This window comes from Rattus norvegicus, chromosome X, assembly GCF_021556685.1.
Source record: "Rattus norvegicus strain SHRSP/BbbUtx chromosome X, alternate assembly SHRSP_T2T, whole genome shotgun sequence".
NCBI lineage: Eukaryota > Metazoa > Chordata > Mammalia > Rodentia > Muridae > Rattus > Rattus norvegicus.
Genome location: NC_141554.1, coordinates 87,183,275 through 87,194,123, shown reverse-complemented (window position 1 = coordinate 87,194,123; position 10,849 = coordinate 87,183,275).

The window sequence follows — 10,849 nt, the reverse complement described above, 5'->3', positions numbered from 1 at the left end:
AGAGGAAGGCAACTGATTTATTTGAGTTAATTTTATACCCAGCCACTTTGCTGAAGTGTCTATCAGCTTTAGTAGTTCTCTGGTGGAACGTTTGGGATCACTTAAATATACTATCATATCATCTGCAAATAGTGATATTTTGACTTCTTCTTTTCCGATCTATATCCCCTTGACCTCCTTTTGTTGTCTGATTGCTCTGGCTAGAACTGCAAGAACTATATTGAATAAGTAGGGAGAGAGTGGGCAGCCTTGTCTAGTCCCTGATTTTAGTGGGATTGCTTCAAGTTTCTCTCCATTTAGTTTAATGTTAGCAACTGGTTTGCTGTATATGGCTTTTACTATGTTCAGGTATGGGCCTTGAATTCCTATTCTTTCCAGGACTTTTATCATGAAGGGGTGTTGAATTTTGTCAAATGCTTTCTCAGAGTCTAATGAAATGATCATGTGGTTTTGTTCTTTCAGTTTGTTTATATAATGGATCACGTTGATGCTTTTCAGTATATTAAACCATCCCTGCATGCCTGGGATGAAGCCTACTTGGTCATGGTGGATGATTTTTTTGTTGTGCTCTTGGTTTCGGTTTGCCAGAATTTTGTTGAGTATTTTTGCGTCGATATTCATAAGGGAAATTGGTCTGAAGTTCTCTTTCTTTGTTGTGTCTTTGGGTGGTTTAGGTATAAGAGTAATTGTGGCTTCGTAGAAGGTATTCGGTAGTGATCCATCTGTTTCAATTTTGTGGAATAGTTTGGATAATATTGGTATTAAGTCTTCTATGAAGGTTTGATAGAATTCTGCACTAAACCAGTCTGGACCTGGGCTCTTTTTGGTTGGGAGACCTTTAATGACTGCTTCTATTTCCTTAGGAGTTATGGGGTTGTTTAACTGGTTTATCTGTTCCTGACTTAACTTCGGTACCTTGTATCTGTCTAGGAAATTGTCCATTTCCTGAAGATTTTCAAGTTTTGTTGAATATAGTTTTTTATAGTAAGATCTGATGATTTTTTGAATTTCCTCTGAATCTGTTGTTATGTCTCCCTTTTCATTTCTGATTTTGCTAATTTGGACACACTCTCTGTGTCCTCTCGTTAGTCTGGCTAAGGGTTTATCTATCTTGTTGATTTTCTCAAAGAACCAACTTTTGGTTCTGTTGATTCTTTCTATGGTCCTTTTTGTTTCTACTTGGTTGATTTCAGCTCTGAGTTTGATTATTTCCTGCCTTCTACTCCTCCTGGGTGTATTTGCTTCTTTTTGTTCTAGAGCTTTTAGGTGTGCTGTCAAGCTGCTGAAATATGCTCTCTCCTGTTTCTTTCTGCAGGCACTCAGTGCTATGAGTTTTCCTCTTAGCACAGCTTTCATTGTGTCCCATAAGTTTGGGTATGTTGTACCTTCATTTTCATTAAATTCTAAAAAGTTTTTAATTTCTTTCTTTATTTCTTCCTTGACCAGGTTATCATTGAGTAGAGCATTGTTCAATTTCCAAGTATATGTGGACATTCTTCCTTGATTGTTATTGAAGACCAGTTTTAGGCCGTGGTGGTCCGATAGCACGCATGGGATTATTTCTATCTTTCTATACCGGTTGAGGCCCGTTTTTTGACCAATTATATGGTCAATTTTGGAGAAAGTACCATGAGGAGCTGAGAAGAAGGTATATCCTTTTGCTTTAGGATAGAATGTTCTATAAATATCTGTTAAGTCCATTTGGCTCATGACTTCTCTTAGTCTGTCTACATCTCTGTTTAATTTCTGTTTCCATGATCTGTCCATTGATGAGAGTGGGGTGTTGAAATCTCCCACTATTTTTGTGTGAGGTTTAATGTGTGTTTTGAGTTTAGTAAGGTTTCTTTTACATATGTAGGTGCCCTTGTATTTGTGGCATAGATATTTAAGATTGAGAGTTCATCTTGGTGGATTTTTCCTTTGATGAATATGAAGTGTCCTTCCTTATCTTTTTTGATGATTTTAGTTGAAAATTGATTTTATTTGATATTAGAATGGCTACTCCAGCTTGCTTCTTCTGACCATTTGCTTGGAAAATTGTTTTCCAGCCTATCACTCTGAGGTAATGTCTGTCTTTGTCTCTGAGGTGTGTTTCCTGTAGGCAGCAGAATGCAGGGTCCTCGTTGCGTATCCAGTTTGTTAATCTATCTCTTTTTATTGGGGAGTTAAGGCCATTGATGTTGAGAGATATTAAGGAATAGTGATTATTGCTTCCCATTATATTCATATTTGGATGTGAGGTTATGTTTGTGTGCTTTCACTCTCTTTGTTTTGTTGCCAAGACGATTAGTTTCTTGCTTCTTCTAGGGTATAGCTTGCCTCCTTATGTTGGGCTTTACCATTTATTATCCTTTGTAGTGCTGGATTTGTAGAAAGATATTGTGTAAATTTGGTTTTGTCATGGAATATCTTGGTTTCTCCATCTATGTTAATTGAGAGTTTTGCAGGATACAGTAACCTGGGCTGGCATTTGTGTTCTCTTAGGGTCTGTATGACATCAGTCCACGATCTTCTGGCCTTCATAGTTTCTGGTGCGAGAAGTCTGGTGTGATTCTGATAGGTCTGCCTTTATATGTTACTTGACCTTTTTCCCTTATTGCTTTTAATATTCTTTATTTTGTGCGTTTGGTGTTTTGACTATTATGTGACGGGAGGTGTTTCTTTTCTGGTCCAATCTATTTGGAGTTCTGTAGGCTTCTTGTATGCCTATGGGTATCTCTTTTTTTAGGTTAGGGAAGTTTTCTTCTATGATTTTGTTGAAGATATTTACTGGTCCTTTGAGCTGGGAGTCTTCACTCTCTTCTATACCTATTATCCTTAGGTTTGATCTTCTCATTGAGTCCTGGATTTCCTGTATGTTTTGGACCAGTAGCTTTTTCTGCTTTACATTATCTTTGACAGTTGAATCAATGATTTCTATGGAATCTTCTGCTCCTGAGATTCTCTCTTCCATCTCTTGTATTCTGTTGGTGATGCTTGTATCTACGGCTCCTTGTCTCTTCCTTTGGTTTTCTATATCCAGGGTTGTTTCCATGTGTTCTTAGTTGATTGCTTCTATTTCCATTTTTAATTCCTTCAACTGTTTGATTGTGTTTTCCTGGAATTCTTTCAGGGATTTTTGTGATTCCTCTCTGTAGGCTTCTACTTGTTCTCTAAGGGAGTTCTTCATGTGTTTCTTGAAGTCCTCCAGCATCATGATCAAATAGGATTTTGAAACTAGATCTTGCTTTTCTGGTGTGTTTGGACATTCCATGTTTGTTTTGGTGGGAGAATTGGGCTCCGATGATGCCATGTAGTCTTGGTTTCTGTTGCTTGGGTTCCTGCGCTTGCCTCTCGACATCAGATTATCTCTAGTGTTACTTTGTTCTGCTATTTATGACAGTGGCTAGACTGTCCTATAAGCCTGTGTGTCAGGAGTGCTGTAGACCTGTTTTCCTCTCTTTCAGTCATTTATGGGGACAGAGTGTTTTGCTTTCGGGTGTGTAGTTTTTCCTCTCTACGGGTCTTCAGCTGTTCCTGTGGGCCTGTGTCTTGAGTTCACCAGGCGGGGTGCTGCCCAAGGGCTCTCTGCGGCGGCAGCAACCAGGAAGACCTGTGCCGCCCCTTCCCTACCAAACATTTTTGTAATCACTCTTTAAATACTTCAAGACCAATTGGTATTATCTAAATGCTTTTGGATGTATGGCCTTTGATCGGAACATGCTTGACCTCCCTCAGGCTACAATCTTAGAAGAAACAGTCTCTTTCCCTGACAATAGGTCCATAGTCAGATATGGGACTGTGTGTCAAAATTTCTTTTCTATTGTGGATTTGACCTGGCTTGTGCTTGCATAAGGTTTGTGAGAATTTTGTTGCAACACTGAGTAAGTTCAGGTGTGCTGCTGCCTTGATGTATCTAGGAGATAATATTTCCTTATACCCATCTATTGCCTGGCTGTTAAGATCTTTCCTTACCATATTTCGCAATGCTCCATTAGCCTTGAGAGAGGATATAGAATACGTGTTCCCTTAAGTACTGAAAATTCTGCAATCATTTATTCTCTACCTCTTAGCTAGTAAATGTCAATATGTTAATTACCACCTATTGCAAAGAGAAGATTCTTTTTTTTTACTTTTTTTTTCATTTCCTTCTTTTTTTATTTATTTTTTAACTCTTTTTTAAATTTATTTAATACTTAATAATAATTCTTTGGTTTCCGGGCAAACATCCCCCTCCCCCCTCCCCTTTCTTATGGGTGTTCCCCTCCCCACCCTCCCCCCATTGCCGCCCTCCCCCCAACAGTCTAGTTCACTGGGGGTTCAGTTTTAGCAGGACCCAAAGCTTCCCCTTCCACTGGTGCTCTTACTAGGATATTCATTGCTACCTATGAGGTCAGAGTTCAGGGTCAGTCCATGTATAGTCTTTAGGTAGTGGCTTAGTCCCTGGAAGCTCTGGTTGCTTAGCATTGTTGTACATATGGGGTCTCAAGCCCCTTCAAGCTCTTCCAGTTCTTTCTCTGATTCCTTCAACGGGGGTCCTATTCTCAGTTCAGTGGTTTGCTGCTGGCATTCGCCTCTGTATTTGCTGTATTCTGGCTGAGTCTCTCAGGAGCGATCTACATCCGGCTCCTGTCGGCCTGCCCTTCTTTGCTTCATCCATCTTGTCTAATTGGGTGGCTGTATATGTATGGGCCACATGTGGGGCAGGCTTTGAATGGGTGTTCCTTCAGTCTCTGTTTTAATCTTTGCCTCTCTCTTCCCTGCCAAGGGTATTCTTGTTCCCCTTTTAGAGAAGGAGTGAAGCATTCACATTTTGATCATCCGTTTTGAGTTCCATTTCTTCTAGGCATCTAGGGTAATTCAAGCATTTGGGCTAATAGCCACTTATCAGTGAGTGCATACCATGTATGTCTTTCTGTGATTGGGTTAGCTCACTCAGAATATTTTCCAGTTCCAACCATTTGCCTACGAATTTCATAAATTCGTTGTTTTTGATAGCTGAGTAATATTCCATTGTGTAGATGTACCACATTTTCTGTATCCATTCCTCTGTTGAAGGGCATCTGGGTTCTTTCCAGCTTCTGGCTATTATAAATAAGGCTGCAATGAACATAGTGGAGCACGTGTCTCTTTTATATGTTGGGGCATCTTTTGGGTATATGCCCAAGAGAGGTATAGCTGGATCCTCAGGCAGTTCAATGTTCAATTTTCTGAGGAACCTCCAGACTGATTTCCAGAATGGTTGTACCAGTCTGCAATCCCACCAACAACATCCTCGCCAGCATCTGCTGTCACCTGAGTTTTTGATCTTAGCCATTCTCACTGGTGTGAGGTGAAATCTCAGGGTTGTTTTGATTTGCATTTCCCTTATGACTAAAGATGTTGAACATTTCTTTAGGAGTTTCTCAGCCATTCGGTATTCCTCAGCTGTGAATTCTTTGTTTAGCTCTGAACCCCATTTTTGATAGGGTTATTTGTCTCCCTGCAGTCTAACTTCTTGAGTTCTTTGTATATTTTGGATATAAGGCCTCAATCTGTTGTAGGATTGGTAAAGATCTTTTCCCAATCTGTTGGTTGCCGACTTGTCCTAACCACAGTGTCCTTTGCCTTACAGATGCTTTGCAGTTTTATGAGATCCCATTTGTCGAATCTTGATCTTAGAGCATAAGCCATTTGTGTTTTGTTCAGGAAATTTTTTCCAGTGCCCATGTGTTCCAGATGCTTCCCTAGTTTTTCTTCTATTAGTTTGAGTGTGTCTGGTTTGATGTGGAGGTCCTTGATCCACTTGGACTTAAGCTTTGTACAGGGTGATAAGCATGGAACAATCTGCATTCTTCTACATGTTGACCTCCAGTTGAACCAGCACCATTTGCTGAAAATGCTATCTTTTTTCCATTGGATGGTTTTGGCTCCTTTGTCAAAAATCAAGTGACCATAGGTGTGTGGGTTCATTTCTGGGTCTTCAATTCTATTCCATTGGTCTATCTGTCTGTCTCTGTACCAATACCATGCAGTTTTTATCACTATTGCTCTGTAATACTGCTTGAGTTCAGGGATAGTGATTCCCCCTGAAGTCCTTTTATTGTTGAGGATAGTTTTAGCTATCCTGGGTTTTTTGTTATTCCAGATGAATTTGCAAATTGTTCTGTCTAACTCTTTGAAGAATGGGATCAGTATTTTGATGGGGATTGCATTGAATCTGTATATTGCTTTTGGTAAAATGGCTATTTTTACTATATTAATCCTGCCAATCCATGAGCATGGGAGATCTTTCCATCTTCTGAGGTCTTCTTCAATTTCTTTCTTCAGTGTCTTGAAGTTCTTATTGTACAGATCTTTTACTTGCTTGGTTAAAGTCACACCGAGGTACTTTATATTATTTGGGTCTATTATGAAGGGTGTCGTTTCCCTAATTTCTTTCTCGGCTTGTTTCTCTTTTGTGTAAAGGAAGGCTACTGATTTATTTGAGTTAATTTTATACCCAGCCACTTTGCTGAAGTTGTTTATCAGCTTTAGTAGTTCTCTGGTGGAACTTTTGGGATCACTTAAATAAACTATCATATCATCTGCAAATAGTGATATTTTGACTTCTTCTTTTTCCGATCTGTATCCCCTTGACCTCCTTTTGTTTTCCAAACAGAAGATTCTAATATGAGGACTGAGTGGTTCATTGATCTTTGGATATTATGAGAAGTCATTAGAAGTTAGTTTAATACTATGTCCACCTAACAGTGTAATGATAGGTTCTCCTCTATGGTCTAAGATCTTCCTAGTTATGGGTTACAGCCCAATAATTAAGCAGGTATTGGTTTTGTCTTATGGAGCAGGACTTAACTGCAATTAGAAAGTGGTCAGTTACCCACATTATGTTCAGGCCAGTATTACTAGAGTAGTCTTGGCAGAACAATCATTGCTGAATATTACAAAGTTCACTCTATGGTATATGATTCATGATCACTTTCCTCCTATAGTATTTTGCATGTCTAGCATTATGAAATCTAACAGTCAGTAACAATGAAATTTACAGATATGTAAAAGTTTAATTTTTTCCATGTTCTGTGACTCAGTAATAGAGTCTTATCAAGTTCTGAAGGGTAACCAAGTGCAAAGGTGACGACCTGTCATATTTGGGGAACTATGGGATCTCACTTGGAGTATTTACATAAGAATTATATGGATTCTATGACAAACATAATTTTTATTCATTTGATTTACTTATTTTATTCTTTGGATGATAATATAATTATGTCATCGTCTCCTTCCCCTTCCTTCCTCCAAATTCTCCCATATATCCCTTTTTGCTTTCTTTAAAAATCATGAACTCCTGCCAAGACTGAACTCCCAGTGAACATGATTGTTGAGGGGAGGGCAGTAATGGGGGAAGGATGGGGAGGGAAAAACCCTTAGAGAAGGGGAGGGAGAGGGGTTGGGGGATGTTGGCCAGGAAACCGGGAAAGGGAATAACAATTGAAATGTAAATAAGAAATACCCAAGTTAATAAAGATGAAAAAAAAGTATGTAAAGTGAATAAGGAAAAAATCATAATACTAATAAATAAGGAGAAGAAAAGAAAAAGTTTTGGCATGTGAAGGGAAGAGCATAATAGGTTATTAATACTTAACAAATCATTATTTAATTTTTAAAATGAAAATTAAATAAAATGAAATTAACAGTCTAAAAAGAAAAGTCATAACCTCTTATTTCAATCATTGTTGCTATACGTATACATGTATATATTATATGTATAGGTTATACTTAGTTAAATATAACCTGCTCAGTTTGTATAATGTTACTTGAATGTATGTTTTCAGGGCTGAATATTTGGTATTGGATAACCAATTGGTATATTCTTTCTTTGAGAAGACAATTTCTCCCTTTCTGAGCAATCCTTAGTTTCCATCCAATTTGACATGTCTATTTGTTGGCACCCAAACTGACACAGTACTGAGAACCAGGCGTAGGCCTGCAAGGTTTAAGAAAAAAAACACCTACTTGGGTCATTCCTGTTATGTGAATACCAAATCTTTTACTGAGATTCACAGAATATATATCCCAAGTTCACTGGATGGAGAAATCCAGGAAGCACAGTGGAAAAACAGGCTCATGCCCTCAGGATCAAGGAAACAGGAACAAAAGACAGGAACTGATTCAACAGTGTTACTGCCCAGGTATACCACTCCAGGTAAACAGAAAGGTCAGGACGTTCCTTTGTTATGAACAAAAGGCTTCCACATGCATCAACAAGGCTCAGCAGGGAATAAACACTGACAGGGCCCAGGAGGGTCTGACATCTATTGTCTTTGTTCACTTCATGTTAAGGCAGTCACATGCAAAAAGATTTGAGGAATCTCTACACTGATTTTCATAATGACTGTCCAAGTTTGTATTCTAGCATGAGTAATTTTCCCCTTTTACTCTAACATTCACATCAATGTTTCTAGTCATTTTTTCCCTAACCATTCTGATTAGGGTGATATGGAACAGGAAAATGAAATTAATTTGCGTTTCCATGATGGATAAGTTAATTGAGCATGTTTAAAGTTTTTTTAAGTCATTTGTATTTTATCTTTTGAGTTCTGTGGAGAACATGTTACTGCTCTCAAGAAGGAATCTTTTGGCTACATCCCCAAATGGCAAAAACAGAAAAAGAAAGTGGATCACTCCAGCCTATAAAAATCAATGTCACATTTACGTAAGCATCAATCTCATGATTCAGTTATTTTTCAAAGGTGCTTCTTGTCTCTTAATAATGTCAAAATCAACCAAGTGAAGAGGATGCTCACATAGTATGACAAAACTTTACTAGATGGACATCTGATGGAGAATTAATAACCATAATAATAATAAATATAAATAATAAGTGTAACAAAGAACTAAAACAAAAATCAAAGATTCAAGAAAACAAATGACCCAATTAAAAACTAATCTTCAGATCTGAACAGAATTCTCAAAGGAAGAAATAAAAATAGCTAAGAAACATCTTAAAATTGTTTAACATACTTATCAATTAGGGAAACATAAATTAAAACTACTTTGAGATTTTATATTTGTCATGGTTTGAATATGCTTCCAAGGGAGTGGCACTATTTAGAGGTATGGTCCTGTTAGAATAGGTGTGTCACTGTAGGTGTGGGCTTTAAGTCCCTATCCTAACTGCCTAGAAGTCAGTCTTCTACTAATAGCTTTCAGATGAAGATGTAGAACTTTCAGCTCTGCTTGTACCATGCCTGCCTGGATACTGCCATGTTCCTACTTGACACTAAGGGAGTGAACCTCTGAACCTGTAAGCCAGCCCAATTAAATGCTTTCCTTTATTAGACTTGTCTTGGTCATGGCATCCACAGCAGTAAAACCTTAACTAGGACAATCTTATTCTAGTAATAACGACTAACATCAAGAAAATATTTGAGGGACTAGAGAGTTAACTCAGGGGTTAACTACATTGGAATTAGACCAAAATCAACTGCAAAGGCAATTGATGTTGGATTCTAATACTCACTTATAGAAGAAATATATATATATATATATATATATATATATATATATATATATATATATATTACTATATGGAGTAACAATGCCGTTCAACAGTTCTATCAACTGAGAATCAAGTACATATTCAAACATATGAGCCCACGTGGGACATTTTGATTCAAATAATCACAACAGGGAAGTTAAACTTATGAAATTTCACCAACATAATAACTTAAACAAGATCAGCAAAGCAAAAATATCCAGTTTATATGACAATATTGACAAGGAAAATCTCACAGAACTTTCCAACCAGATAAAGAACTATGTGTAATTAATGTCTGAAGAGAGAAGGAAAATCAGTCCTCTTAGAGTGAAAAAGAATAAGAAAAAAGTGGATAAAGAATTAGAACAAATAACGTCAAAACATACTTGAAAATTATTTCTGGAGGAAAATATATAAATATAAAATATATCATGAGGTTATAATAATTGTTTATGGAAATATATATAAACTTGGGAAAATTGGTATTAAGTATAAATTTTATCTTAATATTGTTCATGTCCTAATGTAATATCAATAATGATAATATAATGTACATTTCTTATGTTTTCTTACTATGCAAATATTTGTCTTCACACATGAAAGATACACAGCAAGAAAAATGATTTTGTGATTTGAGTTATAAAATAAAAAAAATGTTTCTGATCTTATTTGATGAGCCATGATATTTCTGAATGTTGCACACTGGATACACATGCAAGAATGTCACGTGCCCAACTTCTCGCCAGCAAGAACGACGCAAGGACACCAGGATCCTTCTGCAGCAAAGCGTTTATTGCATCTTGAAGAGGAGAGACCTGGGGCCCAGAAAGGCGCTGCTTATAAAACCCTAGCACGGCGCGTCCACGCCTGATTGGTCGCTTACCCATGATCTCACTGGCACGCCCCAGGGTGGGCAAAGACTTGGCGCGCACACACTCTTACACATGCGCACACAGCTAGTTTCCTGAAAGGAAGTCAGGCTGGCGCAGCGGAAGCCAGTGCCATCTTGTAATGGCGAATGTTATCGCGGCTTTCCACACAAGAATATGACTGAGAAGCCAATGTTTTCTTCTAAAAGTTGACAACATTATGAACTCAAACTATGATGACTCTATTTCTAAATATTTTACAATTTAATATGGTTGAAGTTAAGGCAGTAAGTAATTTAAGAGATTTTCCCCTTGAGCGACATAGTTCTTTTATATGTAATTATTCTCTGAGTGCATTAGGTAATGCTTTCCCCCACAGCAATATACACATCTATAAATCACTAATGAGGCAGTTAACTGAAACAAAGATATAAAAGTTTGCATTACCCAGCACAACCAAACCTTAATTGTCCTTTAGATATTT